This window comes from Giraffa tippelskirchi, chromosome 9 (genome assembly GCF_054371585.1).
Source record: "Giraffa tippelskirchi isolate mGirTip1 chromosome 9, T2T-mGirTip1v1.2.pri, whole genome shotgun sequence".
Classification (NCBI taxonomy): domain Eukaryota; kingdom Metazoa; phylum Chordata; class Mammalia; order Artiodactyla; family Giraffidae; genus Giraffa; species Giraffa tippelskirchi.
In genome coordinates, this window is record NC_137283.1 from 27,888,567 (window position 1) to 27,901,525 (window position 12,959).

Below are 12,959 nucleotides of genomic sequence, written 5' to 3' on the forward strand. Positions count from 1 at the left end.
TATTTGAGGCAAGGCTTGACGGAGGTGGGAGTTAGTCTTGCCGGTGTCTGGGGGTAAAGCACCCGGACAGGGGAACAGGCAGGGCAAAGATTCTGGGATAAGAATGTGCCTTGTGTGTCAGAGGAACTGGTGTACCTGGTGTGGAGGGGACAGAAGTAGGTCAGGGAGGGGGAAGAGCTCCAGGAGAGGTGGGCAGAGAGAAAGTAGCCATAGGGCAGATTGCTTGGAGCACGTAGGCCTTGGGTTTTACTCTGAGTGAAATGGGCAGTTGGGGAGGCTGTGGGCAGAGAGAGAAAGCCTGGAGTTTGACCCGCATGATGCTGACATGGAGTACAGCTACCTCAAAACTCTGTAGTTAGTTTTGGAGCAGGGGATGACTTTTCAAGTTGCCAACAATGCACTGGTCTAGAAGAAAGCTACAAGGACCCTCTGAGAAACAGAAGGGGGGGGGGCCCTTTGGCCTGCCAGAGGCACACCAGGCCTTTGATTGGCTGATAATGCCCATCTGTCCCCTTCTGTGCCTCCTGGTATACTAAGCTCTGGGACAGGGTAGGCAAATTTGCATGAAGGCTGTGAAATCTCTTGGGAGAACCAGGGAACCCTCATGAGGTTGAGCAGTGCCAAACTCTTGTGTTTATGGCATTGGTGTCACCTCAGGTCAGCTACCAAGATAGATACCAAAGACTTCACCACCACTCCCTGCCCCTGCCAGGGGAACTCATCTTGGGATAAGAGCTCCCTCTTGCCAGCTACTCTAAGTTTAAGGTTCAGCTCCATCAATACAGAACCCTGCTTGGGGTGCTCTGGTCAAGCGTGGCTGCATAGAGACTGTGAGATTCCCTCTTAAGACTCTGGGAAGCTGGACCAGGCACCTGGATCATCAGGGCCTCTATCTGGCAGCAGTCAGATGTAACACTTTGGGCAGGATGGACTTCCTCCATCAACTTTGAGAGGGAAAGCAACCCTAAACTGGGCTCTGAGTCGACCCATCAGTTTCTCGATTCTTGGGCACAGGTTTGATCCCTCTGGAGAGGTAAGGACCGTAGTTTTTGTAAAACAGTGGTGCAGGGAGGGCAAAGGAGAGAGAGAGGCAGTGAGTATGCCGCTAGTTAGACAGGTGGGAGCTTAGGATCAATGATGTGTATAGTAAGAATGGATGTGACTTTGTTTGTGCCCTAAGTCGGGAAGATCCCCTTGAGTAGGAAGCGGCAACCCATTCCAGTATTCTTGCCTGGGAAATCCCATGGACTGAGGAGCCTGGTGGGCTACAGTCCATGGGGTCACAAACAGTCAGACATCACTGAGCAACTGAGAACACACACCCACAAACTGCCGAATATGATCAATGTTGTTTTTATTCTCAAGTACCTTGTGAAGAGTATATGTTCAGTCAGTTCAGTTGCTCAGTCGTGTCCGACTCTTTGTGACCCCGTGAACTGCAGCACGCCAGGGCTCCCTGTCCATCACCAACTCCCGGAGTCTACCCAACTCATGTCCACTGAGTCAGTGATGCCATCCAACCATCTCATCCTCTGTCGTCCCCTTCTCCTCCTGCCGTCAATCTTTCCTAGCGTTAGAGTCTTTTCAAATGAGTCAGCTCTTCACATCAGGTGGCCAAAGTATTGGAGTTTCAGCTTCAACATCAGTCCTTCCAATGAATACTCAGGATTCACCTCCTTTAGGATTGACTGGTTGGACCTCCTTGCAGCCCAAGGGACTCTCAAGAGTCTTCTCCAACACCACAGTTCAAAAGCATCAATTCTTGGGCACTCAGCTTTCTCTATAGTCCAACTCTCACATCCATGCATGACCACTGGAAAAGCCATAGCCTTGACTAGATGGACCTTTGTTGGCAAACTAATGTCTCTGCTTTTAAATATGCTATCTAGGTTGGTCATAACTTTCCTTCCAAGGAGTAAGCGTCTTTTGATTTCATGACTGCAATCACCATCTGCAATGATTTTGGAGCCCAGAAAAATAAAGTCAGCCACTGTTTCCACTGTTTCCCCATCTGTTTGCCATGAAGTGATGGGACTGGATGCCATGATCTTAGTTTTCTGAATGTTGAGCTTTAAGCCAACTTTTTCACTCTCTTTCACTTTCATCAAGAGGCTCTTTAGTTCTTCTTCACTTTCTGCCATAAGGGTGGTGTCATCTGCATATCTGAGGTTATTGATATTTTTCCCGGCAGTCTTGATTCCAGCTTGTGCTTCTTCCAGCCCAGCGTTTCTCATGCGTACTCTGCATATATGAGGCAGCCTTTTTTATCCCTTTATCACACCTAACCCCTTATTTTAGCCTACATTATGGTATCTCCAAGTGTTAACCTGCATGGTTAGCTAGGACATCCACCATGGGGACCTACTGAGGCGACACAAGACTGGGAGGCCCTGCTGGGGCTCTCATCAGCCAAGTGATACTGGCCAAGTCATTTAGAAGCAGTCAGCTTCACAAACTTGACTTGCAGGTGGATCCCTGGGGGATATTGGGAAAATGCAGTTCTGATTCAGTCAGTAGGGCTCAGATGGAATGAGTGCATCCTCAGTGGAACAAGATCCCAGGTGAGGCTGATGCAGAATGAGAGCATCTGTCACTGGTCGCAGCCCTGACTGCACCTTAGAATCACCTAAGAAGCTCCAACCAAATACAATACCTGGTCCCACCCCTGCAAATATTCTGATCTATTTGGTTTGGGCAGTGTCTGAGCTTTGGAAGCTTAAATAATCTCCCTCAGTGAATCTGTTGTGCAACCAAGATTGAAACCTGGTGGTTTGGTCCATGCTCCTCAAGTTCTAGGGCTTTTGAACTGTATAACTTATCATTCAAGCTGGAACACATTTTTAGAGTGAAAGAGGTCATTAATGATAATTATACACGTTAACAGGTGCAAACTGGGATTGTCCTGGATAATTCTGATGTGCAGTCAACTTAATTGTAGCCTGGTGGGGCCCCAGTACTGCCCAAGGTCATAAAGATGTAGTAGAAACTGGGCTTGGAACTCAGGCTCCTAACTCTTGAATTCTCATTTCACTTCCTTATAACCTCAACTATTCAGTCTGTGAAATGGGGATAAGAATACCTGTCAGCCTTAATCTAGGGTGACTATGAAGTTAAAAGGAGGCCATAATCCACACAAATGCACTTTAAAAATTTGAGCTACTGTATGGAATTGGAAGGCATTTTTATTATTGTGAGTCTGTGGTTACTATAGCTAGTCTGGGATCTACCCATCTTGAGTTAGAGTGACCACAGCTATTTGAATAATAAATAATACATGGGCCTTATTAGCTAAAATAATCTTGACAAAGTAGAAAAATAAGGAGACGGGAATCAGAAAGGCATTTAATAGAAGTGTCATTCCCTGGATGGAGGTTGAGCCAAGGCAGGCTCTTCAGGTGAGGGGAGATAAGAATCTCAGAGTGGCCCACAAGCTAAATGGGAATCAATAATATTGTCTCTGGAAACAATGAAGTTAGTGTGATACATACACGGAAGCATGGTTCGTCTAAACCATCAGGTCCCCGTACTGCACCTCTTGGATTTCAGGAGGGTGTTAGCATGGAGAAGGGTGGAGATGACCCTGGAACTGACATTGTCAGGATGCTGGGGGTAGGAGGAGGGAGGCTGCAGATGAAATCTCTTCCATCCTGCACATTTTGCAGATGAAGATGCTGAGGCTGAGCCATGCTGAGTGCGATACCTGACAACCAATGATGTACTGGTGTAGCCCACACTGGGACCAAGATCTTGGGTTGCTTCTGAGTCTGTCCTGTGTGTTGAGGTCAAAAGAAATGCTTTTTTGGTTGTTGTTATCATTGTTGTTTAGTCGCTCAATTATGTCCAGTTCTTTTTTGACGCCATGGACTATAGCCCGCCAGGCTCCTCTGTCCATGGGATTTCCCAAGCAGGAATACTGGAGTGGAAACAGAAACGCTGGTAAGGACCTCAATGATAATAATGACCACCATGCCATTATAATACTCCCCCCGCCAAGACCGACAATAATCCTCTATTACCACTTAATGACTAATCCCTCTGTCTTTATGATTGGGTTATTCCTAATAAAAACTTAACTTTTCTCCTGACCCCCACATTACATTTGGTTGATAGGTCTCATTAGTCTGTTTTAATCTGTAACAGTTTTCCTTCCTTTTTTATGCAATTCATTAGTTAAAAAAGAAAACTGGGTTATCTGGCCTGTAGAATGTCCTCCCTTATAGATTTAACTATTTCTAGGTGGTGATTTTGAACATACCCTGCCCCCCACCATTCCGTGTAGTTGCTGTAAACTCTAGAACTTACTTCAGTTCAGGCTCAGCATTTGTGGCAACACGACTTTGTAGGTGGTGCCCAGTGCTTTCCACAACATCCCATCAGAAGGCTCATGTCATGGCAGGTGGTATCTGTCAGAAATACACACTGCGGCATTAAAAGGGGGAACAGTTACATGTCACTATACAGTTGTCCAAACCCACAGAGTACACAACACTAAGAATGAACCCTAGTGAACTATGGACTCTGGGTGATAAAGATATGTGGATGTAGTTTCATTGATTGTACGAACGTACCCCTCAGGTGAGGGTTGTTGATAGTGGGGGAGGTTATGTATAAGGGGGACAGGGGTTATAGGGAAATCTCTGCATTTTCCCTTCAATTTTAGCGTGAACCTAAAAGTGCTCTAAGAAACAAAGGGTACTTACGAAAGAAAAAACAAAAATGGAACAATTGATTTATACTAGTCCAAGGTTGTGGGCGTCAAAGGTGGTGAGGAAGGGAAAGAAACAAAATACGAATGGCAAAAGATGGTTGTTGCAACTGGGCCATGGTCTGTGGGGCTCACTGTGCTACTCTCTTGACTTGCCAATCTTTAACAAAAATTAAAGGACTTCCCTGGTGGCTCAGATGGTCAAGAATCTGCCAGTAATGCAGAAGACCTGGGTTCAATCCCTGGGTTGGGAAGATCCTCTGGAGAAGAGAATGATTACCCACTCCAGTATTCTTGCCTGGAGATTTAAACAAAGCACTCTGAGATGCCTGAAGATGTGGCAGACATGTTTTCTTCTAACCCAGTATTCATCCCCTGCCACCCACTCTTTCTCTTCCCTCAGAGAACCTCAATTCTGTGCAGGTAAATCTCATTTGGCTACCTGGCCAGGTGTAGTCGCAGCTCCAACCCCAGGGATGAGGCCCTTCATTCTCTGCCACAGCCTCCACCTGCAGTACTGGCTGCTTTGGGAGAGGCCTAGCTTGAGCATTCAACAAAGGGAATGCTCAAAAAATCTCTTGTGTTTACTCCTGTCTTTAATCTTCACAACAAACCAATGAGACTATTACTATCCCCACTTTACAGATGATTATGAGGCTTAAACAAGTCACAGAGCCCAGGGTCACCAGCCAGAAGGCTCAGGTCTGTGCAGTAGCACCAAAGCCCACATTCTTAACCACACAGATGCCACACTCCCAGTCTGGCATTGCACAATTTCACCAAATTTTCTCTTTAGGTTAGTCAAAGGAATTTGTGCTTAGGGGACAGACTTTGGGGGAATAAGAAATAGAATTTTTGACATTGGAAAGACACTGTACCCTATGGTGATATTTTCCACAATTTACTGACTGTAAGAATCTTCTAGAGTGTCAAAATGCAGATTCTAGAGAAGGCATCTGATAATCTACATTTTTAACAAAACATCTTCCTTCCCTACGTGAGTCTTACAGTCAAGCAAATTAGAAAAGCTATACCTCCTGGCATTAAAATACAGTCCCAGAAACAGTGAGTTTCCAGACAGAGTGGATTTATTAAATCCAAGCAAGAGAGAGAGATCTTGAAGTTCTGTTGATGCCCCATTAGCCACGGACACTGGACAGCAAGTTCTGACGACACATACACTGGATCCATCTAGAGGCAGGTCCATCGGGGCACCACATCTTTCCATGGGGGCCAGGTCATCCTGCCTGCACCTGGCAACTAACCATCTGGTGATGAGCCTTGCCTCTTAGCCCACATCTGATTGGACACCTGACTAGGCTGTCCCAGGAAAATCCTTTCCCCCAAGAATTTTTAATTAAAAATTCTAGACTAGCTGTTGCTGGATATCAGCTCTACAAAGTCACATGACATTATGGTCAGTGGAGAGGTGAGGGGAGAGAGTAGTGGAGGGAAGGAAGGAGGGAGAGAAGGGGAAGGGGGAGGCAAAGGAAGGAAGGGGTGGGGAAAGGGCATGGAAATGAAAACTGGGCCAGTGGAGAGAAAAGGGAGAGTTTAGTGGGTTAAGTAGCACACCCTCTAAAAACATATATACTCACCCAGAACCTCGAAACAGAACCTTATTTGGAAAAGGAGTTTTTGTCAATGTAATTCTGTTAAAGATCTAAAGATGAGATAATCCTGTGATCAGACAGGGCACTAAATCTGATGACTGGTGGAGGGAGATTTGACACACAGAGGGGAGGGCCATGGGAAGGCAGGGCAGCGATTGAGGTGATGTGCTCTGAAGCCAAGGAATGCCCAGGATTGGCCACCAGGAACTGGGAGGAAAGGGAGAAGTCAATTATCCTTCAGACCCTCCAGGAGGAACCACCTCTGTGGACACCTTGATTTCAGACTTCCAGACTCCATAACTGCGAGGACATCAATTGCTATTGATTTTAACCATCAAGTTTGTAGTGACTTGTTATGTCTACCGAAGGAAACCAACTCATATTTGGCGATACAGACTACTAGTCACCCTGGGAGGGTAAAGGAGGAAGGCAGGGGTCTGGGAGGGGAGGGGAGGAAGAGGAGGGAGAACCAAGCAGGTATGCGGGGAGCAGAGGGAGAGATTGTACACCCCCCTACCCTTGGCCCATCCCCAGTGTCCATGCCTTTGGATGTCCCGGTTCACCTGAGGATCCAGCCTCAGATTCCTGAGGTGTCCCCTGCATCCTGACATAACACACTTACTTCACCCCAAGTGTCTTCGAGAGGGTGTCTGCTCCCCACAGCCTGATCCCATGGTGAGGGGTGTACAGCTGCAACTGAGCCATCACCCAGGCACTCTAGGATGGCCCTGGGAGCAGGAACAGGGAGCCCACAGTGGCCAGGTGCCCAGGATCAGCGTCTGTACATGTGGGATGGGTGGGAAGAGGTGGGGGTGAGGACCTCAGGAGGCCCAGGCTTTCAAGTCAGAGTGAAGCAAAACTCTAGCCTCGTCCTTCTATTCTCGCAGTTCTTTTGACCCTTCCAGCCCTCCACACATAGGCACAGAGTGGATGGAAGCACCTGGGCCTTAGGACCCCAGGAAGCCCCAGGAAGGCCCACATCCCTTCCCAACACTCCAGTGGCCTCTTGGCAATGTGGCTTCCCTGGGACAGTTTCAGATGATGATGAGTCCCCTTCTCCTACTACTCAGCCCCACTGAGGGCTCGGTGGCTGCCTCTGCAGCTGGTGCTGTCTGGGTTAGCGTCCTTGGTAGGACAGTCAGTGGGAATTTCTACCACGCCTGCTGGAACGTTCTCCAACAAAGGCCGCAGGGCACACACTTGAGGGGTTTTCAGAGCTGAAGGTCCACTCTCACTCTCTCATGCAGTGTTATTTTTTACTGATGATTAAAAAATAATAATAAAATGTTTAAAATAAGAAGAAATTATCTTTTTAAAAAATCAGTGAAACCCCTCCTGAGTGCCAGGCACTGAACTGAATGCTTTGCATGCATCATCTCAATGGATTCTCCCAACAGATCCAGGAGCAGCGGGTGCTGTCACCACCACCCTCCTCCCCACCATTAAAGGGAGACACTGAGGACGGCAGAGATCAGGGTGGTAGAGACCCTGCCCAAGGTCCCTGAAAGGAGAGGGACACATCCGGACTTTGAACTACTGTCTGCCGTTTTCCTGCTAAGCTCCATGCATGTACCCCTGACTGAGGAGAATCTTTAATTCCCAGGGTGTTTTCACATGCTTCTTTATGGTTAGTAAAAGTTTAGATTTTTCTCAGGGTTTTAGTTAGGAAGAATGAGGACCTGAATGGTTTTGACCTGGTGTCTTAAGCCCCAGGTGCTTCCATCCTCTCTGTGCCTGTGTGTGGAGGGCTGGACGGGTCAAAAGAACTGGGAGAATAGAAGGAGGAGGCTAGAGTTTTGCTTCACTCTGACTTGAAAGCCTGGGAAACAAAGCCCAAATGTAAGCTGATTTCTTCCCTTCCCTCTGCTCCTCACAGACTTCCTGAGATCCAGGTTGGAGCCCACCGTTGTCACCCCAAGCCCTTCTGACGGACTGTACCTCCCCCATCCAAGCCTTGCTGGGGCTACAGTGGTGTCGCCTAGGGTTTCCCACATGCAGGTGGGAGTTAGTGGAGTAGGGGGACCAGGCTGGAGCCCTGGAGGCTAAACCTCCTTCCAGTGTGTGTTTGTGGGAGAGGGAGGGTGGGACCCCTGAAGAGCCCAGCTCACCTCTTTGTGTCTTCCTGTTCTCATCTGAGAAATTGAGATAATAAGTATATTTGTGTGTGTGTGTGTGTGTGTGTGTGTGTGCGCGCGCGCGCGCACACGTGCTTAGTTGCTTCAGTCGTGTTTGACTCTTTGTGACCCTATAGATTGTAGCCCACCAGGCTCCTCGGTCTGTGGGATTCTCCAGGCAAGAATACTGGAGTGGGTTGCCATGCCCTCCTCCGGGGAATCTTCCTGACCCAGGGATGGAACTAGCATCTCTTATGTCTCCTGCATTGGTTGGCAGGTTCTTTACCACTAGCACCACCTGGGAAGCCTGATAATAAGGATATTCATCCCCAAATCTGCATTTTCAGTACATGCTGTTTCTTCTATGACAATTATAGTTTACTAAAGAGATTTTCAAAAGCACAATACTCTGTTATTTGGGGAAGCACACTTAGGTGTCTTCGAAGAAACAAGGAAGCATTTACCTGAGGAGCAGGGAGAAGCTTGTGGCCTGATTGGTCCTGGAGGCTCTGGAGTGGAAACTCACCTTACCCGGCTGACTGGGGGTTCAACAGTTGTTTGTGGACTGTACTGTGTTAAGCTCTATATTTATGCTTTTGGTGTTTGCCTATTCAAATACTATATTTCACAATTTTATAAGGGTTAAAAAATAATGAACTTGGCCTCCCAGTATGGTGGGAGCATTTTTTAAGATGCACATTTTGTGCCCTGGCACATAATAGGTGCTCAGTGAGCAGGGCATGAGCCCATGACGTGCCTTTTCCAGGTCCTCATTCAACCCAGGGACAGCTCAGCAGGTGGTCAGGCCCAGAACCCTGAAGAACCTACCAAACAGAAGAGTGGATAGATGTGGGGTAAGGAAGAGATAAGTTATTGACAGATTCATGGGATAGTGAGAAATTTATTAAAAATTACCTGCATCCCAGCCCACAGTAGTTTCAGAAAGGAGCTGTTGTGATAGTTTTTACGTTCCTTGTTTGTTCGTTCTTTCCACTAATATATACTGAACATCTGTCATGTGTCATGCAAGGTGACAGCTGAAGAGGACACTGTAGTAGGCAAGAGAAAGCCCCTCCCCTGGGTGCTTCCAGGCTAGTAGAGCAATGGACATTTAAATGGAAAGATTCCACCCATGGTGATCATGATGGAGAGAGGAAGTTCAGAAGCACTGGCTGAGCCTGTAAGAGGGCCACCTCACCTAGTTTTTCAAATTTTGTTTTCCTTTACAGGCAAGGGGTGTTAGAGAAGTCTTCCTGAAGGAGGCAGCACATTAACTGAGCACTGGGGTTACCTGGTCTAGCACGTTCCAGGCCAGGAAATAGAATGTGCAAAAGTCCAGAAGTGAAAAGGGGAGGGTAGTTAGTGATTTGACTGTAAAAGATACTTTTGAGTGGCTGGAGGTACCTGGAGGAGGGCAGCTGGGGATGTTGTAGCAGGTAGGAGACCAGAAAGGAAAGCCTGGGTTAGTTCACAAAGGGCCATCTCTGCCCTGGTAAGGAGTCTGGAGGGTATAAAGCCGGATGTTTCGTTAGTTTGCACTCAGAAGAAGCATGGCACTGCCATGTCTATTAGAAGTGGTCGTTTGCTCTGGGTGAGCAAAGCCAGCCTCCTGCTCTGAAATAGGAGCTGAACTTCTCAGTAGAATTTTCCTCACCCTCCTACCAAAGCCCCTGTTCATCACAGGACCATAGAAGCCCATTTCTGCCCAATTCTGAGAGACAAAACTGGCACTGTCAGGGCCTCATAAATGACAAGTCTTGGAGGATTGGGGACTTTCAGTGTTGGTGCAAGGAATTCACCATTTGGCCCAGTGCCTTTTATAAAGCAGGAACTCAAATAAATGCTTGCTGATGAGCTGCTGAGACTGCCTCTACCTTGTTTTGAAAGTGAAAGTGAAAGTCGCTCAGTTGTGTCTGACTCTTTATAACCCCATGGACTATACAGTCCATGGAATTCTCAAGGCCACAGTACTAGAGTGGGTAGCCTTTCCCGTCTCCAGGGGATCTTCCCAACTCAGGGATCAAGCCCAGGTCTCCCACATTGCAGGCGGATTCTTTACCAGCTGAGCCACAAGGGAAGCCCAAGAAAACTGGAGTGAGTAGCCTATTCCTTCTCCAGCAGATCTTCCTGCCCCAGGAATTGAACCAAGGTTTCCTGCATTGCATTGTTTACCAACTGGGCTATCAGGGAAGCCCATCTATCTGAGATAACTTGCTTTAGTTTTCCTTAGTTTCTAGGACTGTGACAGACTGAGGAAGTAAGATTCATATGTATTCTATACTACTGAAACCTAAAACTGAATGTCTATTTTGTGGGCAGCATTCAACTCTCAAGCTGATAAAAGGCTTACTTCCCAAAGAGGATTCTTTGCTCAGATGTTGTTCATGAGAATGATGGTCACACAAGGAGCATGTTAAAATGTAGATTGCTAGGATCCACTGTCTCCTCTGGAAATTTTTATTCAGTAGGTATATTAGGCAGCTTTGGCTTGGTTATGGTGCAGTAACAAATAACTCCCCACATCTCAATTGCTTATAACAAGAAAAAGTTATTTCTCACTCACATTACATGTTGCCCATAATGTGAAACAGTAATATTTTTTATTTTATCAGTCAGTCTGCCATACTTTCTTCACTTAAGGACACAGAAGAAATAGCCCCAATAGGGGACACACCATTCATATCAAAGGTGAATAATTATCCTAGAGGAAAGAAGGAGCAAATAATCATCTTAGAGGAGAGAAGGAACAGTAATACTTTCTGCCAGAGGTGGTCTAGGATGGGGCTAGGACTGTGCATTTTTAGTAGTATATGCCAGTGAGTCTGTTGCAGGAGGTCTGAGGGCCACATTTTGAGGACCTCTGGGTGATCACATGTTAGGGTAACAAAAGACATTAGTCTGGATTAGTTTCCCAAAGCTCAGAGTTGGGCAGTTTCTTGCCTTTCTGCCTGACACCTTAATCTCTCACTGCTCCCTTTCTCCTTTTCCTATTTTATCTTAGAAGCCTTCTAGGCTCTTAGAGCTCCACATTTAAGTCTTTCGTCTTAGATCTTTGTCTCATACCTCCAGCTTTGTTTTCTGCCAAATAACACAAATAAATCTGGTTTCAAAAAGTAATGCATGTAAATGGGCATGCATGCGTTTATGTGTTCTCCCTGCCTGAGTAGGAATTTGCATTTTAACCAGGTTATTTTCATGATGCAGAACTCCTGAGATGATGAGAATTTCATGAATGATGAGAACATCAGGGACCTTAACCAGTTGTAATAGATGGTGATATTAGGGCCCTGTTCTCCAGCCTCCTTTTCCAGAGGATGGTGCATCTCTCTGCTCCCTTGTGATTGTCTCTGGCACTACATCTGCCACCTGATGTTAAAATAATACATTCAGGTCTTGCTCTCTTGCTATATGATGAGGTCCTTGAGGGCAGAATCTTGAGTTCTTCTTTCTGTCCTCTGCATGCAAAAATTGTTTAATAAATGAATGCATGTTTGTTTCTTGCATATCATTACAACCCACTCTTGGAGCATATTTTAAATTGGCTTTTTTTTTGCTCATGTCCTGGCATCTCTTTTTGATTCTTTGAAACTGCAGTTTTCAACATGGTAGCCATCAACCACATATGCTTCTGAGCTGTTGAAATGTGACTACTGTGAACTGACGTTTAAAATACTAGACTTAAAGCACTGGATTTTAGAGACTTAGCACAAAAAAAAAGGTAAAATATTTCATTGCTTTTCAATATCAACATCCCATTCATAATTTTATATTGATTATAGGTTATAATGATATCATTTATGTTGTGTTTAATTAAAATATTGAAATTAAATTATTAATTAATATTTAATTATTTAAATGGTTAAAGCTTACTTACTCTTTGTTTCATGCAGCTACCAGAAATTTTTAATATTTATTTATTTTTGGTTACACTGGGTCTTCACTGCTGCTCATGGGCTTTCCCTAGCTGCACAACCATGGATTACTCTTTGTTGTGGTGCACAGGCTTCTCATTGCTGTGACTTCTCTTTGTTACTGAGCATGGACTCTGGGCACACAGACTTCAGTAGCTGCAGCATGTGGGCTCAGTAGTTGTGGCTTGTGGGCTTAGTTGCTCCGAGGCACGTGGAATCTTCCCAGACCAGGGATCGAACCCATGTCTCCTGCATTGGCAGGAGGATTCTTACCCACTGTACCACCAGGGAAGTCCCAGAAAATTTTACATCGCATAATGTGCTTGCATTATATTTCTATTGGAGAGTGCTGCTTTAGAGAATTCTGAGTTTCCCAATCGCATCTGCAGGTTTTCTTTATGTCCCTGGGAAGTAATTCACTTGAGTCCAGAAGCATAGACTTATTTCAGGGAGCAAAGGAACACCTGACAGTGGCTTTTCCTTTCTTAGCCTTCGATTCCCTTGAACATGAAATTTTTCTTCCAATTATCTCGTGGAGAGGATGCCATCAAGCTGCAAATTCCAGCAGCTCAATCCTGTTTGAGCCAGAGCATCATTTCTATCAGTACCAGGTCCG

At 46.0% G+C, this 12,959-nt stretch overlaps 1 long non-coding RNA gene across 1 annotated transcript; it reads right to left on the reverse strand.

Moving 5' to 3' along the window:
* Positions 1-3,316: 3,316 nt before the first annotated feature.
* LOC145520897 (uncharacterized) lies at positions 3,317-5,228 on the reverse strand. The gene is made up of 3 exons (XR_014064886.1): positions 5,148-5,228; positions 4,303-4,403; positions 3,317-3,913 (listed from the first exon to the last, which is right to left on the reverse strand). It is a non-coding gene; the product is annotated as an uncharacterized LOC145520897 (long non-coding RNA).
* Positions 5,229-12,959: the final 7,731 nt, after the last annotated feature.